The following is a 6117-nucleotide window of genomic DNA, read 5'->3' on the forward strand; positions in this document are numbered from 1 at the left end:
CCAATAGTTTACCATCTAGGTTGTCTATATGGTAATACAGTCTGCTACCATTCTCCAATAGTTTACCATCTAGGTTGTCTATATGGTAATACAGGCTGCTACCATTCTCCAATAGTTTACCATCTAGGTTGTCTATATGGTAATACAGTCTGCTACCATTCTCCAATAGTTTACCATCTAGGTTGTCTATATGGTAATACAGGCTGCTACCATTCTCCAATAGTTTACCATCTAGGTTGTCTATATGATAATACAGTCTGCTACCATTCTCCAATAGTTTACCATCTAGGTTGTCTATACCTGGTGGTAATACAGTCTGCTACCATTCTCCAATAGTTTACCATCTAGGTTGTCTATATGGTAATACAGTCTGCTACCATTCTCCAATAGTTTACCATCTAGGTTGTCTATATGGTAATACAGTCTGCTACCATTCTCCAATAGTTTACCATCTAGGTTGTCTATATGGTAATACAGTCTGCTACCATTCTCCAATAGTTTACCATCTAGGTTGTCTATACCTGGTGGTAATACAGTCTGCTATCATTCTCCAATAGTTTACCATCTAGGTTGTCTATACCTGGTGGTAATACAGTCTGCTACCATTCTCCAATAGTTTACCATCTAGGTTGTCTATACCTGGTGGTAATACAGTCTGCTACCATTCTCCAATAGTTTACCATCTAGGTTGTCTATATGGTAATACAGTCTGCTACCATTCTCCAATAGTTTACCATCTAGGTTGTTTATACCTGGTGGTAATACAGTCTGCTACCATTCTCCAATAGTTTACCATCTAGGTTGTTTATACCTGGTGGCTTTTCCTTATTGATGGATAACAATAGTTTTTCCACCTCATCCACACAAACTCGACCAAATTCAAAACAGCAATCCTTCTCTTTCATTTATTATATCTTCAATACAGAAATATTTTGGTTCACTGTTCAATGTTGTCATTTCACTTCTGTTTGTCCCCTTTACCAGTGAAATAGACACTGAAGTGTATGTAAATAGACTCTAGAATGAGAGCGAGGGATGGCAGAGAGCAGTTTTTAATTGTTAATTTGTGATTGCCAAAGCAAGTGAAAAGGAAGCCCCTTTTTGAATTGAGAGAGCAGAGATTCCATTACATTTCCCTGCCACCAGGTGACGTCGTTGAACACTTTCAAAGCGATTCGTGTTTTATAAAAGTTAATTCATTAAAAGTTGTTTCTTAAAATTTCCTCTTCTTCAGAGGTCAGACTCTCAATTCCATCTTGATTTTTTTTTGAAAGTAGCCTATTCCTGAACTACTTTTAAGTAGCCAAGTCTATTCCACAATTTCATGCTGTGTGTTTTTATTGGTGTGTGTGTGTGTGTGTGTATATAACCACATATTTCTAAGTCAGTGATTTACAGATAAACAGTCAGTAAGTCAGTCATCAAACCTGTCTTCAGAGAAGGTGGCATACCTCTCTCTCTCTCTCCCTTAACCTCTCTCACTCATTTAATCAGTATTACATCCCATCCATGGGGTTTAGTATCTTCTACTTCTCTCACAGTTTCTAACTTTTACACTTTGTTTTACCTGCCTTATCGGATATGAATCTGTTTCCCCTAAAGAAAATACAATGTTTATCAAACTAACTATCTTCCAGTCTGAATTAGTTCATATCTGAACAAGTCTTTTCGGGGGGGGGGTCATAGATAAAGTGTCGTCCCGGTTTACCAAACGTTATTGTGGTATTTGACAGCTTGGGACGGTCCGGTAGGACAGAAACAGCGGTTCGGTTAACGGGAGGAAGCTGGACCGAGAGGAAGAGGAATCAAATCCACTTTGTTCCGTTCAAAACCGACTGAGGGAAAAACAACCGTTAGCTAGTTAGCTAACTCCTGGAAAAGTTTTTTTATGGCGGATGGGATGAAAGCACGGCTACAAAGATTCAATTTATTCAATGTCAAGACAGAGACAAAAGCTGTAAGTTTGTTACGTGATTTAAAAAAAAAACAACTTTATCTTGTGTTTTTTCCTAGTCTTCTCGTTAGCTTTCTATCCAGCAGGCTAACTAGCTAGCTAGCAGTACAGAACTTCCACTAGTTAGCTAACCGATGCTAACTGCTAACCGATGCTAACTGCTAACCTTATCCTACGTCTGGTTGTTAATAAATCTTCATTATTAAAGTTTATTTGATATAATTTGTGGTGATTTAACGTAACGTTAACAACTTGGTGTCGCTTATTTGGAGGGGGGGTCAGTTAGTTTAGTAAAAGTTGGTCAGAATGAGTTAGTGGTATGTGTTGTTGGGTGCAGTATAAACTTTTATAAACTATATAAATCCTCTAAACATATTGTTGGTATTTACCTGCTAATGTGTTGGTTAGATATAACTCAAACACCCGGGTGATATGCATAAAGTTGACCAGGAACAAGTGTTCGTGTGGTGTTTTATAAGCTAAACCCCTGAAGTTTAGAAACACTATATTATGTTATTATATTATGTAATTATATATCAGAAAACAACTAGAAAGGTGTCTGTTGTTGGTTAAATGTCTTTATAGTAGCAGGAATGTCCGCCGTAAATGTGCTGACTTTCCTCAACTAACGAGAAGGGACATGTGTTTTATCTATGGACATTTATATCAGTTTAGGTTTGGAGTCATCTTTATGAATTTATCTACACACACACACACACACACACACACCTTTATATATTCAGACAGTCAGTTGTTATACCTAGTGGAAACTGGCTGGTCATTCTTCAGTGGCTGTAGGACGACTCCGTTTGAGAGTCGTGGTGTTAAATCAGTTGTTTTGGCTTTAGGTGGAATGTACATTTAGTTTGGATGAGCTGTGGTTTGATGTGATGTCTGATAACAAGCAGCATATTTCTGTGTGTATCAGTGGAAGACACAAGGGAGGAATCCACTCCTAGGAGAAACACTGAAAACAATGTATCCTAACCTCTCTCCCCTCTCTCTCTCTCCCCTCTCTCTCTCTCTCCCCTCTGTCTCTCCCTCTCTCTCTCTCTCCCCTCTGTCTCTCTCTCTCCCCTCTGTCTCTCTCTCTCTCCCTCTGTCTCTCTCTCCCTCTCTGTCTCTCTCTCTCCCCTCTGTCTCTCTCTCTCCCCTCTGTCTCTCTCTCTCTCTCCCCTCTGTCTCTCTGTCTCTCCCCTCTGTCTCTCCCCTCTGTCTCTCTCTCTCTCCTCTGTCTCTCTCTCTCCTGTCTCTCTCTCCCCCCTCTGTCTCTGTCTCTCTCTCCTCTGTCTCTCTCCCGTCTGTCTCTCTCTCTCTCTCTCTCTCCCCTCTGTCTCTCTCTCCCTCTGTCTCTCTCTCTCCCCTCTGTCTCTCTCTCTCCCTCTGTCTCTCTCTCCCCTCTGTCTCTCTCTCTCCCCTCTGTCTCTCTCTCTCTCTCCCCTCTGTCTCTCTGTCTCTCCCCTCTGTCTCTCCCCTCTGTCTCTCTCTCTCTCTCTCCCCTCTGTCTCTCTGTCTCTCCCCTCTGTCTCTCTCTCTCTCTCCCTCTGTCTCTCCCCTCTGTCTCTCTGTCTCTCCCCTCTGTCTCTCCCTCTGTCTCTCTCTCTCCCTCTCTCTCTCCCCTCTGTCTCTCTCTCTCTCCTCTGTCTCTCTCTCTCTCTCCCCTCTGTCTCTCTCTCTCTCTCCCCTCTGTCTCTCTCTCTCTCCCCTCTGTCTCTCCCCTCTGTCTCTCTCTCTCTCCTCTGTCTCTCTCTCTCTCTCTCCCCTCTGTCTCTCTCTCTCTCCCCCCTCTGTCTCTCTGTCTCTCCCCTCTGTCTCTCCCCTCTGTCTCTCTCTCTCTCCTCTGTCTCTCTCTCTCCTGTCTCTCTCTCCCCCTCTGTCTCTGTCTCTCTCTCCTCTGTCTCTCTCTCTCCCGTCTCTCTCTCTCTCTCTCTCTCTCTCTCTCCCCTCTGTCTCTCTCTCTCCCCTCTGTCTCTCTCTCTCCCGTCTCTGTCTCTCTCTCTCCCGTCTCTGTCTCTCTCTCTCCCCCTCTCTCTCTCTCTCCTCTCAACAAAGGTAAAAGGTAGGCTATATGCTCAAGGTCAGTTAATCATCCATCACCAAATGTAGTGGTCTTTTCAGAATGTGTGATGTTTAGTACTGGTCTGAATCACGTCTCGCTGTGTGCAGCAGATACAACATGTTCTGTACCCGTTGTCTGTTTTTAAAAGGCTCAGTTTGTCTCATCTGAGGCGTTTGGTGTTTTGTTGTTAGAAGCAGTGAGTCGAGACAAGCAGAGTCTTGAAAGTGTGACACAATGTTTTCAAATGTCAATGGTCGAGAACATCTGTATGTGATGCATTGTGGGGTAAATGGTGACTGACTGATCAATAAATAATGAGTAGGTAGAGTTCCGTGTGATTTTTGAAGGTGTAGATCAGTCAGTCACGACTCACAGCCTTGACAACAACATTACTACTGGCAGGTTATTAGTTGTGGGGAAGACGGGGCCATGTCGTTGATGAGAGAATAACCAGGGTCTATGAGAGAGACAGCTGTGATGACTGGATTTAGTCCCCTGAGACGGCTCACATGAATCCTATATAAACACAGACGTGTGTGTGTGTGTGTGTGTAATGGCAGTTTCACCTCCATTCGATTGTGTTGATGCCAGAGCTCCACTCTGTTAATAACAGAAGTAGGAGGCTAGGAGTCACTACTGTAGGAGGCTAGGAGTCACTACTGTAGGAGGCTAGGAGTCACTACTGTAGGAGGCTAGGAGTCACATGCTCTCTGTCTCTGTCTCTCTCTGTCTCTCTCTGTCTCTCTCTGTCTTTCTCTCTCTGTCTTTCTCTCTCTGTCTCTGTCTCTCTCTCTGTCTCTCTCTTTGTCTCTCTCTCTCTCTCTCTGTCTCTGTGTGTCTCTGTCTGTCTCTCTCTGTCTCTCTCTCTCTCTTTCTGTCATTATATTACATCCTTCCCTCTCATGTGACTGGCACTCCTCTGACTCAGCTCAGTGGCAACAACACGCCAGTTAACTGTGTGTTCAGTGTGTGTTCACTGTGAGTGTGTGTGTGTTCACTGTGTGTGCAGTGTGTGTGAGTGTTCAGTGTGTGTGTGTGTTCAGTGTGTGTGTTCAGTGTGTGTGTGTGTTCAGGAGCTCCTCTCCTTGTTGACCCCATTGAGGTGAATAATCTATTTGACGAGTGTCTCTCTGTCCCAAGAAGGCTGAATGTCTACAGGAGGGGGGTTGAGTAGACAGTAGATATTTTCTGTGTACTCAGACATACACAGGTTAGCTCAGGAGCTTAACTCTGTCTGTATGATGTCAGTGTCCTCTGAATCCCTCCCTCCCTCCCTCCCTCCCTCCCTCCCTCCCTCCCTCCCTCCCTCCCTCCCTCCCTCCCTCCCTCCCTCTTTACCATCTTTCCCTCCCTCCTTTACCATCTCTCCCTCCCTCCCTACTCTTTTCTCTCCTATCATCCCTCCCTCCCTCCCTCCCTCCCTCCCTCCCTCCCTCCCTCCCTCCCTCCCTCCCTCCCTCCCTCCCTCCCTCCCTCCCTCCCTCCCTCTCTGTCTTGGCTGTGACTGTGTGAACCTTGACCTCTGACCTGATTCCATACTAGATCACATGACCCTGGGATGTCAGCATGGAATGTTCTATTGGAAATGTTTAATGTTCTTAGCAAGCTGATTCATGTCTCTTTAGGTTGTCTGACTGGCTGGCAGGCTGGCAGGCTGGCTGGCTGACTGGTTAGCTGGCTGGCTGACTGGTTAGCTAGCTGGTTAGCTGGCTGGCTGGTTAGCTGGCTGGCTGGTTAGCTGGCTGGCTGGTTGGCTGGCTGGCTGCATGAGACTTGCTGACTGGCTGGCTGACTGGCTGTCTCACTGGCTGGCAGGCTGGCTGACTGAGACTTGCTGTCTGGCTGGCTGACTGTCTGACTGGTTGTCTGACTGGTTGGTTGGCTGACTGACTGACTGACTGGTTGAGTGTCTGACTGGTTGTCTGTCTGGCTGGCTAGCTGACTGACTGACTGGTTGGCTGGCTGACTGACTGGTTAGCTGGCTGGTTAGCTGACTGGCTGGCTGAGACATCCTGACTGGCTAGCTGACTGACTGGTTGTCTGTCTGGCTGGCTGACTGACTGGTTGGTTGGCTGGCTGACTGGTTGACTGACTGGTTAGCTGG

General features: G+C 45.5%; 1 protein-coding gene across 1 annotated transcript in view; it reads left to right on the forward strand.

Moving 5' to 3' along the window:
* Positions 1-1486: 1486 nt before the first annotated feature.
* Positions 1487-6117, forward strand: part of LOC106594277 (TBC1 domain family member 1) — an 81546-nt gene continuing 76915 nt past the window's right edge. Inside the window, exon 1 of the mRNA XM_045711938.1 lies at positions 1487-1957. The gene's annotated coding sequence lies outside the window, so the exon portion shown is untranslated. The remainder of the gene's footprint in view (positions 1958-6117) is intronic.

The sequence above is a fragment of the Salmo salar genome, unplaced genomic scaffold, assembly GCF_905237065.1.
Source record: "Salmo salar unplaced genomic scaffold, Ssal_v3.1, whole genome shotgun sequence".
In the NCBI taxonomy this organism is placed as follows: domain Eukaryota; kingdom Metazoa; phylum Chordata; class Actinopteri; order Salmoniformes; family Salmonidae; genus Salmo; species Salmo salar.